Source organism: Euprymna scolopes, chromosome 1 (genome assembly GCF_053919585.1).
Source record: "Euprymna scolopes isolate OS-2025 chromosome 1, ASM5391958v1, whole genome shotgun sequence".
Classification (NCBI taxonomy): domain Eukaryota; kingdom Metazoa; phylum Mollusca; class Cephalopoda; order Sepiida; family Sepiolidae; genus Euprymna; species Euprymna scolopes.
The window spans coordinates 188,967,986-188,995,567 of NC_136482.1; the positions used below are offsets into that span (position 1 = coordinate 188,967,986).

The following is a 27,582-nucleotide window of genomic DNA, read 5'->3' on the forward strand; positions in this document are numbered from 1 at the left end:
ATGTCTAAAGTCTGGTACAGGTGTTTGTCAAGACCGTCTGGTATGAGGATATTTTACCCTTCAAGTAAACCATGCGTTGTTATTCAAAATTACAAAGTATTCAAAACCCCAAGTAAAATCCCTTTAGTATAGTTAACCTAGACTGAATTATGGGAGGATTGATGTTCATTTTGTTAGTGGTGCTGTCTACAACACTAAACTGGATGCTGCATCAGAATAGTTGAATTCTTCTCCTGGAACCAGTAGGACCAAGAGATCAGAACAAATATATACCTAATGAACTGGTCAATAGATGACAGGAAAACTAATATTACTAAATAGAATGCTAGCGAAACAGTTAAGAGGTAGAATAGTACTGTAATAGAATATTCGAATATCTACGCATCTTCTAAATATCAGGAGGTGGGCCCTTAATTTCTGAGAAATTAGAATGAAGTAAAATGGAAAAAGAAGGGAGAAACATGGCATGAAATGAAGGAAACTTGAACTTCTATAGTATCTTATTTAAATCACGAAATATGACTCCTCTGACCACAAAACGCCAACACCAGTGCAATTTGGTACACTACAAAATATGAAAGGTCAAGAATATAAGAAACGAGATGTGGTAGAACCATCCAGACCTTCTATGAACACTGAAATTCTTAGCAGGTTTATTGTCACACATATTCACAAGCAATTCAAGGGCTTCTATAAGTGTTGTGGTGCGTCAACCTTACGGATAATAATAAACTATTTTATTTATTGTATTGATCAGGAGAGTATCTCGTCGGCGTTACCACACAATACACGCACGTGCCATGTACACGTGACAATCGGGCTGACTATTTTATTAGCTTTTCTATTCAATATACTTTGTTTCCACTAATTATCGACTTGTTATTTTTCCTGAACACTTACAAAACCACAACGATAAATGGAAAATAATATTATAATAGTGAAAAGCTAGTGTTGCGTGAGCACTAAGTAATTTTGCAACGAGTATCGAAGTAAGTGGAGAGCAATGGATATACAGGGAAACTTGTTGTCACTCAGTCTCCAGGGAAAATCAGTTTACATACACCTTAACATGTAGAGACCCCGGAAACCAACACGTTGTAGGCTCTGAGACAAAGAATAGAAAATAACTTCGACTCGCTGTTTCAGATTTAAGAACATTCCTTTATTCCTCATTCTCCCGCCACGCCTGACTCGTCGTTACATCTGGTACATCACCCACGTTTCTAACATGATCGTGATCTATAACGTTCTGGTCAGTCTTTGCACACGTCATTTTAATAGTCTTTTTTCCCCCTTACCGTGTCGTCACATTGCATACGGCTCGGCATTTGCATACATACACCCAGCAAACGCGTATTCCCGCTCTTTTACACCCACTGTTGTTGCCAAAGTGTAATAACTGGGAATGACACGTATGACAATGTTTAATATGTAAATAATAAAACAGAGTGATTGACTCGAATGCAATTTCAGTAAGTTGAGAAGTGCACAATTCTGGATCAAATAATCGAAGGCGCGTTTGGATCGGTTTCTTAGGTGCACTTTAAAGTCTTTGGAAGTATATAATCTCTGTGCGTGTATAACGTTTAGTCAGATTTGTGTTCGTGTGTGCTTATGCACGAGCGTATTATATGGTGGCGTGTATTTGTATGTGCATGTTGCGAATGTGAGTGTGTGTGCGTTCATATGTATGCGTACATGTGTGTGTGTTTGTATGCGTGTGTGGAAGCGGATTATTCAACGTTTCTCTGCTTAGATCAGAGGTTGCTGTATTCCATGAAGATTCTTAAAGAAACTCCGTGGCTTGGTGACGGTGATGGCGGTAGGCACCAGCTCAAAAGATGAAAGCCAATGACCCGCCGTTATGGACACAAGAGCCAAGAACGACGAATAATCGGATTCGACACACGCGCATCACCGTCTGCAAGCGAAATTATGATTAACCACAGACTATGTATCTTACACCCTTCCTCTCCCTCACGCTATTTCTGACTATCATTCTCACATTCTTGCAAAGTTTCGGTCAAAGTAATTCCCGACCTTTTTCATTTACATTTTGTCGAGATCGGAACATTTATATTTAGTTTATTTCTAGTTTGCAGTTGAATTCTAAATCCCGCGATGAACTGATGAATATTTCATAATTTTGTTCTTTGGGCCGAATTCATAGGTATTATTTTTAAAATACAATTATCCACGGCAGAGATTACTGTAGTTTGCTTGAAGGAGTTTAATGTGTCTATAAAAAAATTTATATAAGGTAGTATAATATACTGATTTAACTAAAGAAAATTAAGGCATGCAATGGTGGAATAAGCTCTGCAGATTCAGCTTTTATTAATACGATATATATATATATATATATATATATATATATATATATATATGCATATATGCATTTTAATATATGTTATACTGTCAGTATAATCAGATAGAATTTCTGTATATTCAATATTCAATAATGATCGATACTTGCATAAAACAAAGTAATATAAAATCTGTATTATATATATATATATATATACAGTAGCGTCCAAAACTAAGGGACAAAATTTTAAAACCTACTTTGTTAGAAATACTAACTGTAAAATGCTGAAATTTTAACAACTGGTAGTCGTTATGATCCATAATATGATACTAAAATTTGAATCATTTAAAAAGGATGGAAAAACAATTATAACAATTATTTATTTATTTTCAAAATATGAACGTCCAAAAGGAAGGGACAACGTTGAGAAAAAACTATGTAAACAGTATAGCTAGATTACAATTTTTTGGATTTCCTTTAAAGAATAAGTCTTACTTAGTTATTTGTAAACGTTGCATTAGCCGGCATCACTAGTCTGTAGGCATTATATATATCATAGTTAATTCATTTTCCCCTCAAAATAACTCCAAATATAGCCATTAAAGCTAAATTCCTGGCAACAAAAGTGAGTACACCCCTTCCAAAAAGTTATAACATACAACATGTCAACTCTCAATATTTTGTGTGGCAACCATCATTATCAAAAACTGCCTTTACTCTCCTGGTCATGGAGTTTACCATAGCTTCACATTTAGCCATTGGAATGCTCTTCCACTCACTGAATAAGACGTCGATGAGTTGGAAGAGGATTGAGACTTTGCGCACCTCCACCTTTTGCTTGAGGATGCCCCAAAGATGTTCTATTGGGTTCAAGTCTGGAGATTTGCTTGACTCTTTTGGGTCATTATCAGGCTGGAACACTGCTCTGCAATCCAATTTTTGGAGGGAGGTTACCATGCCCTGCTGCAGTATTTGACAGTACATGTTGAAGTTCATGTTTCCCTTAATGAAATGTAACTCTCATACAACTACAGCTCTTATGCAGCTCGAGACCATGACATTCCCACCACCACGCTTTAGTTAACTATTACATGTAATTATATTCATGCAGATATGCCACGAGATTTATACTAGCGTAAAATTTGCGAAAAAGGTTATAGTAAACACAAAACACTTTTTATTATATATTTTTGCCTACCAAATTCCTCCTACAGTTTTTGGTCTACAGACATTAAACTTCATAGATAGCCCTAGTCCAGCACCTAACAGCTGCTAAACTCCTGACTGACAAACAATATGGATTTAGGCAAGCCCGTTCAACAGCAGATATTTTAACTGTAGTCTCTGAACGTATATACCGTTCACTGGACAAAACAGGGGAGGGTAGAGCGGTAGCCCTTGATATATCTAAGGCTTTTGACAAAATATGGCACGTTGGTTTTCTAAGGAAAATTAGATCATATGGCATCACTGAAAGAATACATAATGTAATTAAATCCTTTTTAAGTAAGAGAAAAATCAAAGTTGTCCTCGACGGTCGTACATCTAAACAATATGACATAAATGCGCGTGTATCTTAGGGGTCTATGCCTGGACCTCTATTATTCCTGATATTCATAAATGACCTCCCTGATAAAATTGTTTCGGAGATGGGTATATTTGCCGATGACACCACTCTCTATAACAGATATGAGGGGAAAACAAATGAACACATATCTAAGGAAATGGCAGAAACACTAGAGGATAGCCTCCAATCTGTACTGGAATGAGGACAAAAATGGATGGTCACATTCAATGCTGCTAAGACTAAGCTTGTTTCCTTCAATAACTACAAGAAACCTTCTCTACCACCAATAGAAATGGCCAAGAACACATTGCCTGAAAGTACTTCTTTTAAACTCCTCGGCCTAACGTTTACAGGGAATATGAACTGAAATAGATACATTGAGAGCATTGCGAAGGCTGCGTCAAAGAAGGTAGGCTCCCTCTATCGTGCTAGAAAACTACTTACGCCTGACAGTATCCTGTACCTCTATAAGGCCACCATTCGCCCATGTATGAAGTACCGGGCACAAAAGCTAGTATAATAATACATACGAAATCATCATTTATTAAAATATCATATTTAAGCGTATTTTGACGACATTGCCGAGCGCACTGCTAGTATATATATATATATATATATATATATATATATATATATATATATATATATATATACGAAACGTTTTGAAAATAGTGTTAAAGTGAAAATGGTAATCAAAATGATGTAAATACTATAAATTATCAGTCCGTATCTAAAAAGAAAATCTCAAGGATAATATTAAATCATTATAATTATTTTAATTTTTATTCCAGTTTTATTTCAAATAATTGAATAGGCAAATGTCAATTTTAATTTTTCTCCGACGGCCGCCATTTTTCTTAATATAAAATCCTATGAGATCGACAAAACCGTTCAAATATTCAAACACAAAACCAATCACTTGTGTGCGTAGTTTTACATGCTTCTCTGACCATAAATAACATTAGACCTTTTTCTCGTACATATCAAGTCTAATTTTTAGTTTTCAATTTGATATTTTATTTGGAGAATTAACTGGCGTTCCTAGTATCGGTGGAATAGTGTCTACTTTGTAAAGTGAAATGTATTCAAAATTTCAAATCGATTCACAAATGTATAATACATTTATAAGCATCTGAAAGAAATGTACTTTTTTTTTTTTCAATTTTCTTATCATTTTCTTCTGGCTAGGGTTGAAACATACACGCGAATGCCAGACATTAACCTGCTATTCTATGCATTCAGACAATCTCTTTAATTGCACTGTTTTTGTCTTTATCCCACATGGTCCACGGGGTATGTTTGCAAGGAATATTTTGAAATTTTTTTCATGAGTCTGAATGCTTCTACGATTACCCGAATGATGTAGATCTTTTTAAGGGTCATTTTATTTATGACGTGCGTAATTCCCTGGTATTTCGCTATCTTACGCCTTTCAACTCTGTTTAAGCCATCATCATTAGAGACACTAACTTCTACTAAGGTTTTTTTCTCTTTATTCTATATAGGATTTGCTGTTATATTCAATATTCAAACATCCGGGCCTTGATAAGTGGCAACCACTGTGTAAAAAAGAAAAACATTTAAATCATTCAGTGAAGAAATATACACAGTCAATTGTGTTTAATTTTACAGTAGCCGTCCCTCAGCAGAATTAACAACTAGATACCAGATGGCGTACCTCTCTACGTCTGAGCAGGAACACCTACATAGATTGTTATTGCAGAGACAACTTATCATATTAGCATTACTCATCAAATATTGGTTTTGTACAGGTATCATAAGCTTCTCCTGATTTCAGTGAAGTAATTCTCGTTTTAGCCAGTCTATAGATACAGCCTAGGCAGATACCGGTGTGTCTATGTACTCTGTACAGTGTCAACAGTCTCAGTTTAAGACATAGCGCACTATCTTTGTAAAATATTCTAGCTTAGCGAATTGAATCCACACAGTCGAGGAATGAACAGTAATACACTTTGCTGAGTTAAAATAACAACAAAAAAGAAAGCTTTATTAACGTTTTATTATTTATGTAAACAAATTAATTGGAAGTTTTATTAACGTTTTATTATTTATGTAGATAAATAAATTGAAAGTTTTATTAACGTTTTATTATTTATGTAAACAAATTAATTGAAAGTCTTATTAAGGTTTTATTATTTTTGTAAACAAATTAATTGAAAATTTTATTAAGGTTTATTATTTATGCAGACAAATTAATTGAAAGTTTTATTAAGTTTTATTATTTATGCAGACAAATTTATTGAAAGTTTTATTAAGTTTTATTATTTATGCAGACAAATTAATTGAAAGTTTTATTAAGTTTTATTATTTATGCAGACAAATTTATTGAAAGTTTTATTAAGTTTTATTATTTATGCAGACAAATTTATTGAAAGTTTTATTAAGTTTTATTATTTATGCAGACAAATTTATTGAAAGTTTTATTAAGTTTTATTATTTATGCAGACAAATTAATTGAAAGTTTTATTAACGTTTTATTATTTATGTAAACAAATTAATTGAAAGTCTTATTAAGGTTTTATTATTTTTGTAAACAAATTAATTGAAAATTTTATAAAGGTTTTATCATTTATGAACACATATTAATTGAAAGTTATATCAATGTTTTATAAACTATGCAGACAAATTAATAAAATGTTTTATAAAGTTTTCATTCTTTATCTAAACAAATGAATTGAAAGTTTTATTAAGTTTTATTATTTATGCAGACAAATTAATTGACAGTTTTATTAAGTTTTATTATTTATGCAGACAAATTTATTGAAAGTTTTATTAAGTTTTATTATTTATGCAGACAAATTTATTGAAAGTTTTATTAAGTTTTATTATTTATGCAGACAAATTAATTGAAAGTTTTATTAAGTTTTATTATTTATGCAGACAAATTTATTGAAAGTTTTATTAAGTTTTATTATTTATGCAGACAAATTTATTGAAAGTTTTATTAAGTTTTATTATTTATGCAGACAAATTTATTGAAAGTTTTATTAAGTTGTATTATTTATGCAGACAAATTTATTGAAAGTTTTATTAAGTTTTATTATTTATGCAGACAAATTTATTGAAGGTTTTATTAAGTTTTATTATTTATGCAGACAAATTTATTGAAAGTTTTATTAAGTTTTATTATTTATGCAGACAAATTTATTGAAAGTTTTATTAAGTTTTATTATTTATGCAGACAAATTTATTGAAAGTTTTATTAAGTTTTATTATTTATGCAGACAAATTAATTGAAAGTTTTATTAGGTTTTATTATTTATGCAGACAAATTAATTGAAAGTTTTATTAAGTTTTATTATTTATGCAGACAAATTTATTTAAAGTTTTATTAAGTTTTATTATTTATGCAGACAAATTAATTGAAAGTTTTATTAAGTTTTATTATTTATGCAGACAAATTAATTGAAAGTTTTATTAAGTTTTATTATTTATGCAGACAAATTAATTGAAAGTTTTATTAAGTATTATTATTTATGCAGACAAATTTATTGAAAGTTTTATTAAGTTTTATTATTTATGCAGACAAATTTATTGAAAGTTTTATTAAGTTTTATTATTTATGCAGACAAATTTATTGAAAGTTTTATTAAGTTTTATTATTTATGCAGACAAATTAATTGAAAGTTTTATTAAGTTTTATTATTTATGCAGACAAATTAATTGAAAGTTTTATTAAGTTTTATTATTTATGCAGACAAATTAATTGAAAGTTTTATTAAGTTTTATTATTTATGCAGACAAATTAATTGACAGTTTTATTAAGTTTTATTATTTATGCAGACAAATTTATTGAAAGTTTTATTAAGTTTTATTATTTATGCAGACAAATTAATTGAAAGTTTTATTAAGCTGTATTATTTATGCAGACAAATTTATTGAAAGTTTTATTAGGTTTTATTATTTATGCAGACAAATTAATTGAAAGTTTTATTAAGTTTTATTATTTATGCAGACAAATTTATTTAAAGTTTTATTAAGTTTTATTATTTATGCAGACAAATTAATTGAAAGTTTTATTAAGTTTTATTATTTATGCAGACAAATTAATTGAAAGTTTTATTAAGTTTTATTATTTATGCAGACAAATTAATTGAAAGTTTTATTAAGTATTATTATTTATGCAGACAAATTTATTGAAAGTTTTATTAAGTTTTATTATTTATGCAGACAAATTTATTGAAAGTTTTATTAAGTTTTATTATTTATGCAGACAAATTTATTGAAAGTTTTATTAAGTTTTATTATTTATGCAGACAAATTAATTGAAAGTTTTATTAAGTTTTATTATTTATGCAGACAAATTAATTGAAAGTTTTATTAAGTTTTATTATTTATGCAGACAAATTAATTGAAAGTTTTATTAAGTTTTATTATTTATGCAGACAAATTAATTGACAGTTTTATTAAGTTTTATTATTTATGCAGACAAATTTATTGAAAGTTTTATTAAGTTTTATTATTTATGCAGACAAATTAATTGAAAGTTTTATTAACGTTTTATTATTTTTGTAAACAAATTAATTGAAAGTCTTATTAAGGTTTTATTATTTTTGTAAACAAATTAATTGAAAATTTTATTAAGGTTTTATCATTTATGAACACATATTAATTGAAAGTTATATCAATGTTTTTTAAACTATGCAGACAAATTAATAAAATGTTTTATAAAGTTTTCATTCTTTATCTAAACAAATGAATTGAAAGTTTTATTAAGTTTTATTATTTATGCAGACAAATTAATTGACAGTTTTATTAAGTTTTATTATTTATGCAGACAAATTTATTGAAAGTTTTATTAAGTTTTATTATTTATGCAGACAAATTTATTGAAAGTTTTATTAAGTTTTATTATTTATGCAGACAAATTAATTGAAAGTTTTATTAAGTTTTATTATTTATGCAGACAAATTTATTGAAAGTTTTATTAAGTTTTATTATTTATGCAGACAAATTTATTGAAAGTTTTATTAAGTTTTATTATTTATGCAGACAAATTTATTGAAAGTTTTATTAAGCTGTATTATTTATGCAGACAAATTTATTGAAAGTTTTATTAAGTTTTATTATTTATGCAGACAAATTAATTGAAAGTTTTATTAAGTTTTATTATTTATGCAGACAAATTTATTGAAAGTTTTATTAAGTTTTATTATTTATGCAGACAAATTAATTGAAAGTTTTATTAAGTTTTATTATTTATGCAGACAAATTAATTGAAAGTTTTATTAAGTTTTATTATTTATGCAGACAAATTTATTGAAGGTTTTATTAAGTTTTATTATTTATGCAGACAAATTTATTGAAAGTTTTATTAAGTTTTATTATTTATGCAGACAAATTAATTGAAAGTTTTATTAAGTTTTATTATTTATGCAGACAAATTTATTGAAAGTTTTATTAAGTTTTATTATTTATGCAGACAAATTTATTGAAAGTTTTATTAAGTTTTATTATTTATGCAGACAAATTAATTGAAAGTTTTATTAAGTTTTATTATTTATGCAGACGAATTAATTGAAAGTTTTATTAAGTTTTATTATTTATGCAGACAAATTTATTGAAAGTTTTATTAAGTTTTATTATTTATGCAGACAAATTAATTGAAAGTTTTATTAAGTATTATTATTTATGCAGACAAATTTATTGAAAGTTTTATTAAGTTTTATTATTTATGCAGACAAATTTATTGAAAGTTTTATTAAGTTTTATTATTTATGCAGACAAATTTATTGAAAGTTTTATTAAGTTTTATTATTTATGCAGACAAATTTATTGAAAGTTTTATTAAGTTTTATTATTTATGCAGACAAATTAATTGAAAGTTTTATTAAGTTTTATTATTTATGCAGACAAATTAATTGAAAGTTTTATTAGGTTTTATTATTTATGCAGACAAATTAATTGAAAGTTTTATTAAGTTTTATTATTTATGCAGACAAATTTATTTAAAGTTTTATTAAGTTTTATTATTTATGCAGACAAATTAATTGAAAGTTTTATTAAGTTTTATTATTTATGCAGACAAATTAATTGAAAGTTTTATTAAGTTTTATTATTTATGCAGACAAATTAATTGAAAGTTTTATTAAGTATTATTATTTATGCAGACAAATTTATTGAAAGTTTTATTAAGTTTTATTATTTATGCAGACAAATTTATTGAAAGTTTTATTAAGTTTTATTATTTATGCAGACAAATTTATTGAAAGTTTTATTAAGTTTTATTATTTATGCAGACAAATTAATTGAAAGTTTTATTAAGTTTTATTATTTATGCAGACAAATTAATTGAAAGTTTTATTAAGTTTTATTATTTATGCAGACAAATTAATTGAAAGTTTTATTAAGTTTTATTATTTATGCAGACAAATTAATTGACAGTTTTATTAAGTTTTATTATTTATGCAGACAAATTTATTGAAAGTTTTATTAAGTTTTATTATTTATGCAGACAAATTAATTGAAAGTTTTATTAAGCTGTATTATTTATGCAGACAAATTTATTGAAAGTTTTATTAAGTTTTATTATTTATGCAGACAAATTAATTGAAAGTTTTATTAAGTTTTATTATTTATGCAGACAAATTTATTGAAAGTTTTATTAAGTTTTATTATTTATGCAGACAAATTAATTGAAAGTTTTATTAAGTTTTATTATTTATGCAGACAAATTAATTGAAAGTTTTATTAAGTTTTATTATTTATGCAGACAAATTTATTGAAGGTTTTATTAAGTTTTATTATTTATGCAGACAAATTTATTGAAAGTTTTATTAAGTTTTATTATTTATGCAGACAAATTAATTGAAAGTTTTATTAAGTTTTATTATTTATGCAGACAAATTTATTGAAAGTTTTATTAAGTTTTATTATTTATGCAGACAAATTTATTGAAAGTTTTATTAAGTTTTATTATTTATGCAGACAAATTAATTGAAAGTTTTATTAAGTTTTATTATTTATGCAGACGATTTAATTGAAAGTTTTATTAAGTTTTATTATTTATGCAGACAAATTTATTGAAAGTTTTATTAAGTTTTATTATTTATGCAGACAAATTAATTGAAAGTTTTATTAAGTATTATTATTTATGCAGACAAATTTATTGAAAGTTTTATTAAGTTTTATTATTTATGCAGACAAATTTATTGAAAGTTTTATTAAGTTTTATTATTTATGCAGACAAATTTATTGAAAGTTTTATTAAGTTTTATTATTTATGCAGACAAATTTATTGAAAGTTTTATTAAGTTTTATTATTTATGCAGACAAATTAATTGAAAGTTTTATTAAGTTTTATTATTTATGCAGACAAATTAATTGAAAGTTTTATTAGGTTTTATTATTTATGCAGACAAATTAATTGAAAGTTTTATTAAGTTTTATTATTTATGCAGACAAATTTATTTAAAGTTTTATTAAGTTTTATTATTTATGCAGACAAATTAATTGAAAGTTTTATTAAGTTTTATTATTTATGCAGACAAATTAATTGAAAGTTTTATTAAGTTTTATTATTTATGCAGACAAATTAATTGAAAGTTTTATTAAGTATTATTATTTATGCAGACAAATTTATTGAAAGTTTTATTAAGTTTTATTATTTATGCAGACAAATTAATTGAAAGTTTTATTAAGTTTTATTATTTATGCAGACAAATTTATTGAAAGTTTTATTAAGTTTTATTATTTATGCAGACAAATTTATTGAAAGTTTTATTAAGTTTTATTATTTATGCAGACAAATTAATTGAAAGTTTTATTAAGTTTTATTATTTATGCAGACAAATTAATTGAAAGTTTTATTAAGTTTTATTATTTATGCAGACAAATTAATTGAAAGTTTTATTAAGTTTTATTATTTATGCAGACAAATTTATTGAAAGTTTTATTAAGTTGTATTATTTATGCAGACAAATTTATTGAAAGTTTTATTAAGTTTTATTATTTATGCAGACAAATTAATTGAAAGTTTTATTAAGTTTTATTATTTATGCAGACAAATTTATTGACAGTTTTATTAAGTATTATTATTTATGCAGACAAATTAATTGAAAGTTTTATTAAGTATTATTATTTATGCAGACAAATTTATTGACAGTTTTATTAAGTTTTATTATTTATGCAGACAAATTTATTGAAAGTTTTATTAAGTTTTATTATTTATGCAGACAAATTTATTGAAAGTTTTATTAAGTTTTATTATTTATGCAGACAAATTAATTGAAAGTTTTATTAAGTTTTATTATTTATGCAGACAAATTTATTGAAAGTTTTATTAAGTTTTATTATTTATGCAGACAAATTAATTGAAAGTTTTATTAAGTTTTATTATTTATGCAGACAAATTAATTGAAAGTTTTATTAAGTATTATTATTTATGCAGACAAATTTATTGAAAGTTTTATTAAGTTTTATTATTTATGCAGACAAATTAATTGAAAGTTTTATTAAGTTTTATTATTTATGCAGACAAATTAATTGAAAGTTTTATTAAGTTTTATTATTTATGCAGACAAATTAATTGAAAGTTTTATTAAGTTTTATTATTTATGCAGACAAATTTATTGAAAGTTTTATTAAGTTTTATTATTTATGCAGACAAATTTATTGAAAGTTTTATTAAGTTTTATTATTTATGCAGACAAATTTATTGAAAGTTTTATTAAGTTTTATTATTTATGCAGACAAATTTATTGAAAGTTTTATTAAGTTTTATTATTTATGCAGACAAATTAATTGAAAGTTTTATTAAGTTTTATTATTTATGCAGACAAATTAATTGAAAGTTTTATTAAGTTTTATTATTTATGCAGACAAATTTATTTAAAGTTTTATTAAGTTTTATTATTTATGCAGACAAATTAATTGAAAGTTTTATTAAGTTTTATTATTTATGCAGACAAATTAATTGAAAGTTTTATTAAGTTTTATTATTTATGCAGACAAATTAATTGACAGTTTTATTAAGTTTTATTATTTATGCAGACAAATTTATTGAAAGTTTTATTAAGTTTTATTATTTATGCAGACAAATTAATTGAAAGTTTTATTAAGTTTTATTATTTATGCAGACAAATTTATTGAAAGTTTTATTAAGTTTTATTATTTATGCAGACAAATTAATTGAAAGTTTTATTAAGTTTTATTATTTATGCAGACAAATTTATTGAAAGTTTTATTAAGTTTCATTATTTATGCAGACAAATTTATTGAAAGTTTTATTAAGTTTTATTATTTATGCAGACAAATTAATTGAAAGTTTTATTAAGTTTTATTATTTATGCAGACAAATTAATTGAAAGTTTTATTAAGTTTTATTATTTATGCAGACAAATTAATTGAAATTTGTATTAAGTTTTATTATTTATGCAGACAAATTTATTGAAAGTTTTATTAAGTTGTATTATTTATGCAGACAAATTTATTGAAAGTTTTATTAAGTTTTATTATTTATGCAGACAAATTAATTGAAAGTTTTATTAAGTTTTATTATTTATGCAGACAAATTTATTGACAGTTTTATTAAGTTTTATTATTTATGCAGACAAATTAATTGAAAATTTTATTAAGTATTATTATTTATGCAGACAAATTTATTGACAGTTTTATTAAGTTTTATTATTTATGCAGACAAATTTATTGAAAGTTTTATTAAGTTTTATTATTTATGCAGACAAATTTATTGAAAGTTTTATTAAGTTTTATTATTTATGCAGACAAATTAATTGAAAGTTTTATTAAGTTTTATTATTTATGCAGACAAATTTATTGAAAGTTTTATTAAGTTTTATTATTTATGCAGACAAATTAATTGAAAGTTTTATTAAGTTTTATTATTTATGCAGACAAATTAATTGAAAGTTTTATTAAGTATTATTATTTATGCAGACAAATTTATTGAAAGTTTTATTAAGTTTTATTATTTATGCAGACAAATTAATTGAAAGTTTTATTAAGTTTTATTATTTATGCAGACAAATTAATTGAAAGTTTTATTAAGTTTTATTATTTATGCAGACAAATTAATTGAAAGTTTTATTAAGTTTTATTATTTATGCAGACAAATTTATTGAAAGTTTTATTAAGTTTTATTATTTATGCAGACAAATTTATTGAAAGTTTTATTAAGTTTTATTATTTATGCAGACAAATTTATTGAAAGTTTTATTAAGTTTTATTATTTATGCAGACAAATTAATTGAAAGTTTTATTAAGTTTTATTATTTATGCAGACAAATTAATTGAAAGTTTTATTAAGTTTTATTATTTATGCAGACAAATTAATTGAAAGTTTTATTAAGTTTTATTATTTATGCAGACAAATTTATTTAAAGTTTTATTAAGTTTTATTATTTATGCAGACAAATTAATTGAAAGTTTTATTAAGTTTTATTATTTATGCAGACAAATTAATTGAAAGTTTTATTAAGTTTTATTATTTATGCAGACAAATTAATTGAAAGTTTTATTAAGTATTATTATTTATGCAGACAAATTTATTGAAAGTTTTATTAAGTTTTATTATTTATGCAGACAAATTTATTGAAAGTTTTATTAAGTTTTATTATTTATGCAGACAAATTTATTGAAAGTTTTATTAAGTTTTATTATTTATGCAGACAAATTAATTGAAAGTTTTATTAAGTTTTATTATTTATGCAGACAAATTAATTGAAAGTTTTATTAAGTTTTATTATTTATGCAGACAAATTAATTGAAAGTTTTATTAAGTTTTATTATTTATGCAGACAAATTAATTGAAAGTTTTATTAAGTTTTATTATTTATGCAGACAAATTTATTGAAAGTTTTATTAAGTTTTATTATTTATGCAGACAAATTAATTGAAAGTTTTATTAAGTTTTATTATTTATGCAGACAAATTTATTGAAAGTTTTATTAAGTTTTATTATTTATGCAGACAAATTAATTGAAAGTTTTATTAAGTTTTATTATTTATGCAGACAAATTTATTGAAAGTTTTACTAAGTTTTATTATTTATGCAGACAAATTTATTGAAAGTTTTATTAAGTTTTATTATTTATGCAGACAAATTAATTGAAAGTTTTATTAAGTTTTATTATTTATGCAGACAAATTAATTGAAAGTTTTATTAAGTTTTATTATTTATGCAGACAAATTAATTGAAAGTTTTATTAAGTTTTATTATTTATGCAGACAAATTTATTGAAAGTTTTATTAAGTTGTATTATTTATGCAGACAAATTTATTGAAAGTTTTATTAAGTTTTATTATTTATGCAGACAAATTAATTGAAAGTTTTATTAAGTTTTATTATTTATGCAGACAAATTTATTGACAGTTTTATTAAGTTTTATTATTTATGCAGACAAATTAATTGAAAGTTTTATTAAGTATTATTATTTATGCAGACAAATTTATTGACAGTTTTATTAAGTTTTATTATTTATGCAGACAAATTTATTGAAAGTTTTATTAAGTTTTATTATTTATGCAGACAAATTTATTGAAAGTTTTATTAAGTTTTATTATTTATGCAGACAAATTAATTGAAAGTTTTATTAAGTTTTATTATTTATGCAGACAAATTTATTGAAAGTTTTATTAAGTTTTATTATTTATGCAGACAAATTAATTGAAAGTTTTATTAAGTTTTATTTTTTATGCAGACAAATTAATTGAAAGTTTTATTAAGTATTATTATTTATGCAGACAAATTAATTGAAAGTTTTATTAAGTTTTATTATTTATGCAGACAAATTAATTGAAAGTTTTATTAAGTTTTATTATTTATGCAGACAAATTAATTGAAAGTTTTATTAAGTTTTATTATTTATGCAGACAAATTTATTGAAAGTTTTATTAAGTTTTATTATTTATGCAGACAAATTAATTGAAAGTTTTATTAAGTTTTATTATTTATGCAGACAAATTAATTGAAAGTTTTATTAAGTTTTATTATTTATGCAGACAAATTAATTGAAAGTTTTATTAAGTTTTATTATTTATGCAGACCAATTAATTGAAAGTTTTAGTAAGTTTTATTATTTATGCAGACAAATTAATTGAAAGTTTTATTAAGTTTTATTATTTATGCAGACAAATTTATTGAAAGTTTTATTAAGTTGTATTATTTATGCAGACAAATTTATTGAAAGTTTTATTAAGTTTTATTATTTATGCAGACAAATTTATTGAAAGTTTTATTAAGTTTTATTATTTATGCAGACAAATTTATTGACAGTTTTATTAAGTTTTATTATTTATGCAGACAAATTAATTGAAAGTTTTATTAAGTATTATTATTTATGCAGACAAATTTATTGAAAGTTTTATTAAGTTTTATTATTTATGCAGACAAATTTATTGAAAGTTTTATTAAGTTTTATTATTTATGCAGACAAATTTATTGAAAGTTTTATTAAGTTTTATTATTTATGCAGACAAATTAATTGAAAGTTTTATTAAGTTTTATTATTTATGCAGACAAATTTATTGAAAGTTTTATTAAGTTTTATTATTTATGCAGACAAATTAATTGAAAGTTTTATTAAGTTTTATTTTTTATGCAGACAAATAAATTGACAGTTTTATTAAGTTTTATTATTTATGCAGACAAATTTATTGAAAGTTTTATTAAGTTTTATTATTTATGCAGACAAATTAATTGAAAGTTTTATTAAGTTTTATTATTTATGCAGACAAATTTATTGAAAGTTTTATTAAGTTTTATCATTTATGCAGACAAATTTATTGAAAGTTTTATTAAGTTTTATTATTTATGCAGACAAATTTATTGAAAGTTTTATTAAGTTTTATTATTTATGCAGACAAATTTATTGAAAGTTTTATTAAGTTTTATTATTCATGCAGACAAATTAATTGAAAGTTTTATTAAGTTTTATTATTTATGCAGACAAATTAATTGAAAGTTTTATTAAGTTTTATTATTTATGCAGACAAATTAATTGACAGTTTTATTAAGTTTTATTATTTATGCAGACAAATTTATTGACAGTTTTATTAAGTTTTATTATTTATGCAGACAAATTTATTGAAAGTTTTATTAAGTTTTATTATTTATGCAGACAAATTAATTGAAAGTTTTATTAAGTTTTATTATTTATGCAGACAAATTTATTGAAAGTTTTATTAAGTTTTATTATTTATGCAGACAAATTAATTGAAAGTTTTATTAAGTTTTATTATTTATGCAGACAAATTTATTGAAAGTTTTATTAAGTTTTATTATTTATGCAGACAAATTTATTGAAAGTTTTATTAAGTTTTATTATTTATGCAGACAAATTAATTGAAAGTTTTATTAAGTTTTATTATTTATGCAGACAAATTAATTGAAAGTTTTATTAAGTTTTATTATTTATGCAGACAAATTAATTGAAAGTTTTATTAAGTTTTATTATTTATGCAGACAAATTTATTGAAAGTTTTATTAAGTTGTATTATTTATGCAGAAAAATTTATTGAAAGTTTTATTAAGTTTTATTATTTATGCAGACAAATTAATTGAAAGTTTTATTAAGTTTTATTATTTATGCAGACAAATTAATTGAAAGTTTTATTAAGTTTTATTATTTATGCAGACAAATTTATTGAAAGTTTTATTAAGTTGTATTATTTATGCAGAAAAATTTATTGACAGTTTTATTAAGTTTTATTATTTATGCAGACAAATTAATTGAAAGTTTTATTAAGTTTTATTATTTATGCAGACAAATTTATTGACAGTTTTATTAAGTTTTATTATTTATGCAGACAAATTAATTGAAAGTTTTATTAAGTATTATTATATATGCAGACAAATTTATTGACAGTTTTATTAAGTTTTATTATTTATGCAGACAAATCTATTGAAAGTTTTATTAAGTTTTATTATTTATGCAGACAAATTTATTGAAAGTTTTATTAAGTTTTATTATTTATGCAGACAAATTAATTGAAAGTTTTATTAAGTTTTATTATTTATGCAGACAAATTTATTGAAAGTTTTATTAAGTTTTATTATTTATGCAGACAAATTAATTGAAAGTTTTATTAAGTTTTATTATTTATGCAGACAAATTAATTGAAAGTTTTATTAAGTATTATTATTTATGCAGACAAATTTAATGAAAGTTTTATTAAGTTTTATTATTTATGCAGACAAATTAATTGAAAGTTTTATTAAGTTTTATTATTTATGCGGACAAATTAATTGAAAATTTTATTAAGTTTTATTATTTATGCAGACAAATTAATTGAAAGTTTTATTAAGTTTTATTATTTATGCAGACAAATTTATTGAAAGTTTTATTAAGTTTTATTATTTATGCAGACAAATTAATTGAAAGTTTTATTAAGTTTTATTATTTATGCAGACAAATTTATTGAAAGTTTTATTAAGTTTTATTATTTATGCAGACAAATTAATTGAAAGTTTTATTAAGTTTTATTATTTATGCAGACGAATTAATTGAAAGTTTTATTAAGTTTTATTATTTATGCAGACAAATTAATTGAAAATTTTATTAAGTTTTATTATTTATGCAGACAAATTTATTGAAAGTTTTATTAAGTTGTATTATTTATGCAGACAAATTTATTGAAAGTTTTATTAAGTTTTATTATTTATGCAGACAAATTAATTGAAAGTTTTATTAAGTTTTATTATTTATGCAGACAAATTTATTGACAGTTTTATTAAGTTTTATTATTTATGCAGACAAATTAATTGAATGTTTTATTAAGTATTATTATTTATGCAGACAAATTTATTGAAAGTTTTATTAAGTTTTATTATTTATGCAGACAAATTTATTGAAAGTTTTATTAAGTTTTATTATTTATTCAGACAAATTTATTGAAAGTTTTATTAAGTTTTATTATTTATGCAGACAAATTAATTTAAAGTTTTATTAAGTTGTATTATTTATGCAGACAAATTTATTGAAAGTTTTATTAAGTTTTATTATTTATGCAGACAAATTAATTGAAAGTTTTATTAAGTTTTATTTTTTATGCAGACAAATTAATTGACAGTTTTATTAAGTTTTATTATTTATGCAGACAAATTTATTGAAAGTTTTATTAAGTTTTATTATTTATGCAGACAAATTAATTGAACGTTTTATTAAGTTTTATTATTTATGCAGACAAATTAATTGAAAGTTTTATTAAGTTTTATCATTTATGCAGACAAATTTATTGAAAGTTTTATTAAGTTTTATTATTTATGCAGACAAATTTATTGAAAGTTTTATTAACTTTTATTATTTATGCAGACAAATTAATTGAAAGTTTTATTAAGTTTTATTATTCATACAGACAAATTAATTGAAAGTTTTATTAAGTTTTATTATTTATGCAGACAAATTAATTGAAAGTTTTATTAAGTTTTATTATTTATGCAGACAAATTTATTGAAAGTTTTATTAAGTTTTATTATTTATGCAGACAAATTAATTGAAAGTTTTATTAAGTTGTATTATTTATGCGGACAAATTTATTGAAAGTTTTATTAAGTTTTATTATTTATGCAGACAAATTAATTGAAAGTTTTATTAAGTTTTATTATTTATGCAGACAAATTAATTGAAAGTTTTATTAAGTTTTATTATTTATGCAGACAAATTAATTGAAAGTTTTATTAAGTTTTATTATTTATGCAGACAAATTAATTGAAAGTTTTATTAAGTTTTATTATTTATGCAGACAAATTAATTGAAAGTTTTTTTAAGTTTTATTATTTATGCAGACAAATTAATTGAAAGTTTTATTAAGTTGTATTATTTATGCAGACAAATTTATTGAAAGTTTTATTAAGTTTTATTATTTATGCAGACAAATTAATTGAAAGTTTTATTAAGTTTTATTATTTATGCAGACAAATTTATTGAAAGTTTTATTAAGTTTTATTATTTATGCAGACAAATTAATTGAAAGTTTTATTAAGTTTTATTATTTATGCAGACAAATTAATTGAAAGTTTTATTAAGTTTTATTATTTATGCAGACAAATTAATTGAAAGTTTTATTAAGTTTTATTATTTATGCAGACAAATTAATTGAAAGTTTTATTAAGTTGTATTATTTATGCAGACAAATTTATTGAAAGTTTTATTAAGTTTTATTATTTATGCAGACAAATTAATTGAAAGTTTTATTAAGTTGTATTATTTATGCAGACAAATTTATTGAAAGTTTTATTAAGTTTTATTATTTATGCAGACAAATTAATTGAAAGTTTTATTAAGTTTTATTATTTATGCAGACAAATTTATTGAAAGTTTTATTAAGTTTTATTATTTATGCAGACAAATTAATTGAAAGTTTTATTAAGTTTTATTATTTATGCAGACAAATTAATTGAAAGTTTTATTAAGTTTTATTATTTATGCAGACAAATTTATTGAAAGTTTTATTAAGTTTTATTATTTATGCAGACAAATTAATTGAAAGTTTTATTAAGTTTTATTATTTATGCAGACAAATTTATTGAAAGTTTTATTAAGTTTTATTATTTATGCAGACAAATTAATTGAAAGTTTTATTAAGTTTTATTATTTATGCAGACCAATTAATTGAAAGTTTTATTAAGTTTTATTATTTATGCAGACAAATTAATTGAAAGTTTTATTAAGTTTTATTATTTATGCAGACAAATTTATTGAAAGTTTTATTAAGTTGTATTATTTATGCAGACAAATTTATTGAAAGTTTTATTAAGTTTTATTATTTATGCAGACATATTAATTGAAAGTTTTATTAAGTTTTATTATTTATGCAGACAAATTTATTGACAGTTTTATTAAGTTTTATTATTTATGCAGACAAATTAATTGAAAGTTTTATTAAGTATTATTATTTATGCAGACAAATTTATTGAAAGTTTTATTAAGTTTTATTATTTATGCAGACAAATTTATTGAAAGTTTTATTAAGTTTTATTATTTATGCAGACAAATTTATTGAAAGTTTTATTAAGTTTTATTATTTATGCAGACAAATTAATTGAAAGTTTTATTAAGTTTTATTATTTATGCAGACAAATTTATTGAAAGTTTTATTAAGTTTTATTATTTATGCAGACAAATTAATTGAAAGTTTTATTAAGTTTTATTTTTTATGCAGACAAATTAATTTACAGTTTTATTAATTTTTATTATTTATGCAGACAAATTTATTGAAAGTTTTATTAAGTTTTATTATTTATGCAGACAAATTAATTGAACGTTTTATTAAGTTTTATTATTTATGCAGACAAATTTATTGAAAGTTTTATTTAGTTTTATCATTTATGCAGACAAATTTATTGAAAGTTTTATTAAGTTTTATTATTTATGCAGACAAATTTATTGAAAGTTTTATTAAGTTTTATTATTTATGCAGACAAATTTATTGAAAGTTTTATTAAGTTTTATTATTCATACAGACAAATTAATTGAAAGTTTTATTAAGTTTTATTATTTATGCAGACAAATTAATTGAAAGTTTTATTAAGTTGTATTATTTATGCAGACAAATTTATTGAAAGTTTTATTAAGTTTTATTATTTATGCAGACAAATTAATTGAAAGTTTTATTAAGTTTTATTATTTATGCAGACAAATTAATTGAAAGTTTTATTAAGTTTTATTATTTATGCAGACAAATTAATTGAAAGTTTTATTAAGTTTTATTATTTATGCAGACAAATTAATTGAAAGTTTTATTAAGTTTTATTATTTATGCAAACAAATTAATTGAAAGTTTTTTTAAGTTTTATTATTTATGCAGACAAATTAATTGAAAGTTTTATTAAGTTGTATTATTTATGCAGACAAATTTATTGAAAGTTTTATTAAGTTTTATTATTTATGCAGACAAATTAATTGAAAGTTTTATTAAGTTTTATTATTTATGCAGACAAATTTATTGAAAGTTTTATTAAGTTTTATTATTTATGCAGACAAATTAATTGAAAGTTTTATTAAGTTTTATTATTTATGCAGACAAATTAATTGAAAGTTTTATTAAGTTTTATTATTTATGCAGACAAATTAATTGAAAGTTTTATTAAGTTTTATTATTTATGCAGACAAATTAATTGAAAGTTTTATTAAGTTGTATTATTTATGCAGACAAATTTATTGAAAGTTTTATTAAGTGTTATTATTTATGCAGACAAATTTATTTAAAGTTTTATTAAGTTTTATTATTTATGCAGACAAATTAATTGAAAGTTTTATTAAGTTTTATTATTCATGCAGACAAATTTATTGAAAGTTCTATTAAGTTTTATTATTTATGCAGACAAATTTATTTAAAGTTTTATTAAGTTTTATTATTTATGCAGACAAATTAATTGAAAGTTTTATTAAGTTTTATTATTTATGCAGACAAATTAATTGAAAGTTTTATTAAGTTTTATTATTTATGCAGACAAATTTATTGACAGTTTTATTAAGTTTTATTATTTATGCAGACAAATTTATTGAAAGTTTTATTAAGTTTTATTATTTATGCAGACAAATTTATTGAAAGTTTTATTAAGTTTTATTATTTATGCAGACAAATTTATTGAAAGTTTTATTAAGTTTTATTATTTATGCAGACAAATTTATTGAAAGTTTTATTAAGTTTTATTATTTATGCAGACAAATTTATTGAAAGTTTTATTAAGTGTTATTATTTATGCAGACAAATTAATTTAAAGTTTTATTAAGTTTTATTATTTATGCAGACAAATTAATTGAAAGTTTTATTAAGTTTTATTATTTATGCAGACAAATTTATTGAAAGTTTTATTAAGTTTTATTATTTATGCAGACAAATTAATTTAAAGTTTTATTAAGTGTTATTATTTATGCAGACAAATTAATTGAAAGTTTTATTAAGTTTTATTATTTATGCAGACAAATTAATTTAAAGTTTTATTAAGTGTTATTATTTATGCAGACAAATTAATTGAAAGTTTTATTAAGTTTTATTATTTATGCAGACAAATTAATTGAAAGTTTTATTAAGTGTTATTATTTATGCAGACAAATTAATTTAAAGTTTTATTAAGTGTTATTATTTATGCAGACAAATTAATTTAAAGTTTTATTAAGTGTTATTATTTATGCAGACAAATTAATTTAAAGTTTTATTAAGTGTTATTATTTATGCAGACAAATTAATTTAAAGTTTTATTAAGTTGTATTATTTATGCAGACAAATTAATTGAAAGTTTTATTAAGTTTTATTATTTATGCAGACAAATCTATTGAAAGTTTTATTAAGTTTTATTATTTATGCAGACAAATTAATTTAAAGTTTTATTAAGTTTTATTATTTATGCAGACAAATTAATTGAAAGTTTTATTAAGTTTTATTATTTATGCAGACAAATCTATTGAAAGTTTTATTAAGTTTTATTATTTATGCAGACAAATTAATTGAAAGTTTTATTAAGTTTTATTATTTATGCAGACAAATTTATTGACAGTTTTATTAAGTTTTATTATTTATGCAGACAAATTTATTGAAAGTTTTATTAAGTTTTATTATTTATGCAGACAAATTTATTGAAAGTTTTATTAAGTGTTATTATTTATGCAGACAAATTAATTGAAAGTTTTATTTAGTTTTATTATTTATGCAGACAAATTTATTGAAAGTTTTATTAAGTTTTATTATTTATGCAGACAAATTTATTGAAAGTTTTATTAAGTTTTATTATTTATGCAGACAAATTAATTGAAAGTTTTATTAAGTTTTATTATTTATGCAGACAAATTAATTGAAAGTCTTATTAAGTTTTATTATTTATGCAGACAAATTAATTGAAAGTTTTATTAAGTTGTATTATTTATGCAGACAAATTTATTGAAAGTTTTATTAAGTTTTATTATTTATGCAGACAAATTAATTGAAAGTTTTATTAAGTTGTATTATTTATGCAGACAAATTTATTGAAAGTTTTATTAAGTTTTATTATTTATGCAGACAAATTAATTGAAAGTTTTATTAAGTTTTATTATTTATGCAGACAAATTTATTGAAAGTTTTATTAAGTTTTATTATTTATGCAGACAAATTAATTGAAAGTTTTATTAAGTTTTATTATTAATGCAGACAAATTAATTGAAAGTTTTATTAAGTTTTATTATTTATGCAGACAAATTTATTGAAAGTTTTATTAAGTTTTATTATTTATGCAGACAAATTAATTGAAAGTTTTATTAAGTTTTATTATTTATGCAGACAAATTTATTGAAAGTTTTATTAAGTTTTATTATTTATGCAGACAAATTAATTGAAAGTTTTATTAAGTTTTATTATTTATGCAGACCAATTAATTGAAAGTTTTATTAAGTTTTATTATTTATGCAGACAAATTAATTGAAAGTTTTATTAAGTTTTATTATTTATGCAGACAAATTTATTGAAAGTTTTATTAAGTTGTATTATTTATGCAGACAAATTTATTGAAAGTTTTATTAAGTTTTATTATTTATGCAGACATATTAATTGAAAGTTTTATTAAGTTTTATTATTTATGCAGACAAATTTATTGACAGTTTTATTAAGTTTTATTATTTATGCAGACAAATTAATTGAAAGTTTTATTAAGTATTATTATTTATGCAGACAAATTTATTGAAAGTTTTATTAAGTTTTATTATTTATGCAGACAAATTTATTGAAAGTTTTATTAAGTTTTATTATTTATGCAGACAAATTTATTGAAAGTTTTATTAAGTTTTATTATTTATGCAGACAAATTAATTGAAAGTTTTATTAAGTTTTATTATTTATGCAGACAAATTTATTGAAAGTTTTATTAAGTTTTATTATTTATGCAGACAAATTAATTGAAAGTTTTATTAAGTTTTATTTTTTATGCAGACAAATTAATTGACAGTTTTATTAATTTTTATTATTTATGCAGACAAATTTATTGAAAGTTTTATTAAGTTTTATTATTTATGCAGACAAATTAATTGAACGTTTTATTAAGTTTTATTATTTATGCAGACAAATTTATTGAAAGTTTTATTTAGTTTTATCATTTATGCAGACAAATTTATTGAAAGTTTTATTAAGTTTTATTATTTATGCAGACAAATTTATTGAAAGTTTTATTAAGTTTTATTATTTATGCAGACAAATTTATTGAAAGTTTTATTAAGTTTTATTATTCATACAGACAAATTAATTGAAAGTTTTATTAAGTTTTATTATTTATGCAGACAAATTAATTGAAAGTTTTATTAAGTTGTATTATTTATGCAGACAAATTTATTGAAAGTTTTATTAAGTTTTATTATTTATGCAGACAAATTAATTGAAAGTTTTATTAAGTTTTATTATTTATGCAGACAAATTAATTGAAAGTTTTATTAAGTTTTATTATTTATGCAGACAAATTAATTGAAAGTTTTATTAAGTTTTATTATTTATGCAGACAAATTAATTGAAAGTTTTATTAAGTTTTATTATTTATGCAAACAAATTAATTGAAAGTTTTTTTAAGTTTTATTATTTATGCAGACAAATTAATTGAAAGTTTTATTAAGTTGTATTATTTATGCAGACAAATTTATTGAAAGTTTTATTAAGTTTTATTATTTATGCAGACAAATTAATTGAAAGTTTTATTAAGTTTTATTATTTATGCAGACAAATTTATTGAAAGTTTTATTAAGTTTTATTATTTATGCAGACAAATTAATTGAAAGTTTTATTAAGTTTTATTATTTATGCAGACAAATTAATTGAAAGTTTTATTAAGTTTTATTATTTATGCAGACAAATTAATTGAAAGTTTTATTAAGTTTTATTATTTATGCAGACAAATTAATTGAAAGTTTTATTAAGTTGTATTATTTATGCAGACAAATTTATTGAAAGTTTTATTAAGTGTTATTATTTATGCAGACAAATTTATTTAAAGTTTTATTAAGTTTTATTATTTATGCAGACAAATTAATTGAAAGTTTTATTAAGTTTTATTATTCATGCAGACAAATTTATTGAAAGTTCTATTAAGTTTTATTATTTATGCAGACAAATTTATTTAAAGTTTTATTAAGTTTTATTATTTATGCAGACAAATTAATTGAAAGTTTTATTAAGTTTTATTATTTATGCAGACAAATTAATTGAAAGTTTTATTAAGTTTTATTATTTATGCAGACAAATTTATTGACAGTTTTATTAAGTTTTATTATTTATGCAGACAAATTTATTGAAAGTTTTATTAAGTTTTATTATTTATGCAGACAAATTTATTGAAAGTTTTATTAAGTTTTATTATTTATCCAGACAAATTTATTGAAAGTTTTATAAAGTTTTATTATTTATGCAGACAAATTTATTGAAAGTTTTATTAAGTTTTATTATTTATGCAGACAAATTTATTGAAAGTTTTATTAAGTGTTATTATTTATGCAGACAAATTAATTTAAAGTTTTATTAAGTTTTATTATTTATGCAGACAAATTAATTGAAAGTTTTATTAAGTTTTATTATTTATGCAGACAAATTTATTGAAAGTTTTATTAAGTTTTATTATTTATGCAGACAAATTAATTTAAAGTTTTATTAAGTGTTATTATTTATGCAGACAAATTAATTGAAAGTTTTATTAAGTTTTATTATTTATGCAGACAAATTAATTTAAAGTTTTATTAAGTGTTATTATTTATGCAGACAAATTAATTGAAAGTTTTATTAAGTTTTATTATTTATGCAGACAAATTAATTGAAAGTTTTATTAAGTGTTATTATTTATGCAGACAAATTAATTTAAAGTTTTATTAAGTGTTATTATTTATGCAGACAAATTAATTTAAAGTTTTATTAAGTGTTATTATTTATGCAGACAAATTAATTTAAAGTTTTATTAAGTGTTATTATTTATGCAGACAAATTAATTTAAAGTTTTATTAAGTTGTATTATTTATGCAGACAAATTAATTGAAAGTTTTATTAAGTTTTATTATTTATGCAGACAAATCTATTGAAAGTTTTATTAAGTTTTATTATTTATGCAGACAAATTAATTGAAAGTTTTATTAAGTTTTATTATTTATGCAGACAAATTAATTGAAAGTTTTATTAAGTTTTATTATTTATGCAGACAAATCTATTGAAAGTTTTATTAAGTTTTATTATTTATGCAGACAAATTAATTGAAAGTTTTATTAAGTTTTATTATTTATGCAGACAAATTTATTGACAGTTTTATTAAGTTTTATTATTTATGCAGACAAATTTATTGAAAGTTTTATTAAGTTTTATTATTTATGCAGACAAATTTATTGAAAGTTTTATTAAGTGTTATTATTTATGCAGACAAATTAATTGAAAGTTTTATTTAGTTTTATTATTTATGCAGACAAATTTATTGAAAGTTTTATTAAGTTTTATTATTTATGCAGACAAATTTATTGAAAGTTTTATTAAGTTTTATTATTTATGCAGACAAATTAATTGAAAGTTTTATTAAGTTTTATTATTTATGCAGACAAATTAATTGAAAGTCTTATTAAGTTTTATTATTTATGCAGACAAATTAATTTAAAGTTTTATTAAGTTGTATTATTTATGCAGACAAATTAATTGAAAGTTTTATTAAGTTTTATTATTTATGCAGACAAATTAATTGAAAGTTTTATTAAGTTTTATTATTTATGCAGACAAATTTATTGAAAGTTTTATTAAGTTTTAT

At 20.6% G+C, this 27,582-nt stretch overlaps 1 protein-coding gene across 1 annotated transcript in view; it reads left to right on the top strand.

The window, feature by feature from the left end:
* LOC145278280 (gamma-aminobutyric acid receptor alpha-like) overlaps nucleotides 1-27,582 on the top strand; it is a 1,175,437-nt gene that overhangs the window by 115,929 nt on the left and 1,031,926 nt on the right. The window lies entirely within an intron of this gene.